The sequence below is a fragment of the Macaca fascicularis genome, chromosome 4, assembly GCF_037993035.2.
Source record: "Macaca fascicularis isolate 582-1 chromosome 4, T2T-MFA8v1.1".
NCBI lineage: Eukaryota > Metazoa > Chordata > Mammalia > Primates > Cercopithecidae > Macaca > Macaca fascicularis.
The window spans coordinates 88,442,835-88,445,409 of record NC_088378.1 but is presented as its reverse complement, the minus strand read 5'-3'; the positions used below and the strand labels follow the sequence as shown (position 1 = coordinate 88,445,409).

Sequence of the window (2,575 nt, the reverse complement as noted above, 5' to 3'; positions counted from 1 at the left end):
ACAAAAAGCAGACAGCAGGAACAAAAATAATCTTATGGAGCAGTTTAAAAACAAAGATATTTGTACATATTTGGTAAATAGGTATCTCAATAAACAGTAATAGGAAAAGAGATTGATAAAAGGACTGTAATTATGATGTACAACATCAATTAATTATTTGAATACTTTATCTCCATGTATAAGGAATAGTCTATGTATGACTAGGTTTTACTTATGCCAAGAAATTAACTCAGTAATAACGTGACAGTTAATAAATAACTTTGTTGGAGAAAGATCTAGTGAGAAGGGATTGCTTCCACCATCCTATAGCACTCTCTTTTTGGAATCATGCCTCTTTGCTCCCCTGGTTTACCTCCCAGATCTTCCAGTCTTCTTTTATTGTCACCCTTTAGTCTCTATTGGCTTTGACCCTCCCTCGCTGCCTCAGTCCAACCTCTGAATGTTGGGAGTCTGTCAGCACTAAGTTTTGGCACACCCCTACTCATAATACATACTCTCCCTGGATCATCTCAGCTATCACTGGAGTTTCACATACCATCTACTTGGCTCCCACATGCACATTCTAGTTGCAACCATTCCTATGCACTCTGACTATCATAATCATTCATTCAGTTAATATTTATTCAATTATTGGGTATCCACAATATACTAGGTATTATCTTGGGTACGGGAGATATAATGGAGAGTTGACAAAGTCCCTGCCTTCATGGGGCTTATTTTTAAGTGGGCAATCAGGTCATAAACAAAATAAAGTAAAATATTCATATATGTTGGAAGCATTCATTGCTAGGGAAAAATTAAGCAGGATATGGGGAGAGAGTGTTGAAGTTGAAGGTAGAAGCCATTCAAGTTGAGTGATCAGGGAGGAATTTCTGAAGAGGTAATATTTGATCAGAGACCTGCATGGAATAAGCCATAGAGCCAAGCAAAGATCATGGGAAGAGGCTATGTAGCACAAAGAACAGTGAGTTCAAATGTTCTGGAACAGGAACGGCATGGCAAGTTTCCGTGATGAGTAAGAAGACAAATGTGCCTGAAGCACAGTGAATGAGAGAAAGAAAGCAGGCAGATGGAATCTGAGAAGAGAGTGGAGGTCAAAACAAGACTTGTCAGCCATTATAAGAATTTTAGATTTTATTCTAACGAGGATACGAACCAATAGAGGGTTTGAGCAAGTGAATGGTGTGTTCTGAACTAGTTGCCAACTTGCTGTCTCTACTTGAATGTCTCACAGGTATTTCCAGTTTAACATGCTCCACACAGAACTTTTAATCTTCCCTCACCGAAAACAAAATATAACCATCTTACTCCTTCTTCACTTCCCCCCGTTTTAGCAAATGATACCAAGAACTATCCAATTTTTCAAGCCAGAAACTTGCAAAATAGTTCTGAATTCATCTATCTCCTTTAGCTCTCATAGCCATTTCATGCTAGGAAAAAAAAAGAAAAAGCATATATATATATATGGTTCTAACGTTTTTATTGATTAGGTTTGTGTACAGCTGTAATCCTTCCATCATATAGGTAATATATAATAACATTCAAATATCTGACACTAAAATAACTTATTGACTAATACTAATATTAACACACAATAGTTCTATCTCTATTAACAAGAAAAACCAAACCACTGAGTTTATCTTAGAAAACTTAAATTCAGGCCATTCTTTTACAATTTGGAAGTCTGAGTAATCCAACTTTAAGATGACTTTCTCATTGTTGAAGTTTGCTTTGTCGATGTGTGATTTGGGACTTCCCCTTGTTTCAAGCCATTCCTGCATATGATGCTCCTTGAAGATGGGACCTTGCAATTGTCCTTGCACTGTGCTCCGGTCAGCGTTCTGGACCCAGCCTACCAATCCCAGCTTTTTACCCTCAGCCTGAGTATGCTTATGGAAAAACACCCCTTGCACCTTCCCAAAAATTTCGTAATCCACTGATATCAAGGTGTCTCCTTCTGCCATGCTCAAATCCTCCTTGTCTTCCCCACTGGCCACCGGGATCACTCTGGGACCACCAGACCAACGGCTCACTAGCAGCCTACACTTTTTATCTTCAAAACAGATGACTCTTCTACTTGCTTCTCTGTGCATCTCACAGAGAACGTCACCAACCTAGTCCAAGTTGTGATCATCCCTAACTCATGTTTCTAAATTACATCACAGGGGACAGATCTTTTATAATTTTGACTTTCTATCAATAGCTTTCCCATGTTTAAAGGAAAAGCCATCCTCTTTGCCATGATCTACAAGGCCCTGCATGATCAGTTCCAGGGCTAGTCTTTTGCTGTTTCACACACTACTTTTTCCAGCCTTCCTGTGCTCCAGCCACACTGACCTTTATCATTTCCTCAAACACATCTTTCTGACCTTAGGGCATTTGGCTTACTACTCTTCATCACTCTCTCATGGCTGGCTCTTTCTTATTCCTTCCATCTTAACTGACATGTCTCTTCCTCAGGGAGGAGTTCCCTGTCCACCCAATCCAGAGTTGTACTTCCCTATTATTCTCTATCACGACACCCTGTCTTTTTTACTTTATGGCACTTCTCATACTTCATGAGAGCAGAGACCAT

At 39.3% G+C, this 2,575-nt stretch overlaps 1 pseudogene across 1 annotated transcript; it reads right to left on the bottom strand.

Annotated features, from left to right (window-relative positions):
- Positions 1 to 1,466: 1,466 nt before the first annotated feature.
- LOC102140375 (acylphosphatase-1 pseudogene) lies at positions 1,467 to 2,328 on the bottom strand (annotated as a pseudogene). The gene has a single exon (XR_012434356.1). The product of XR_012434356.1 is annotated as an acylphosphatase-1 pseudogene (transcript).
- Positions 2,329 to 2,575: the final 247 nt, after the last annotated feature.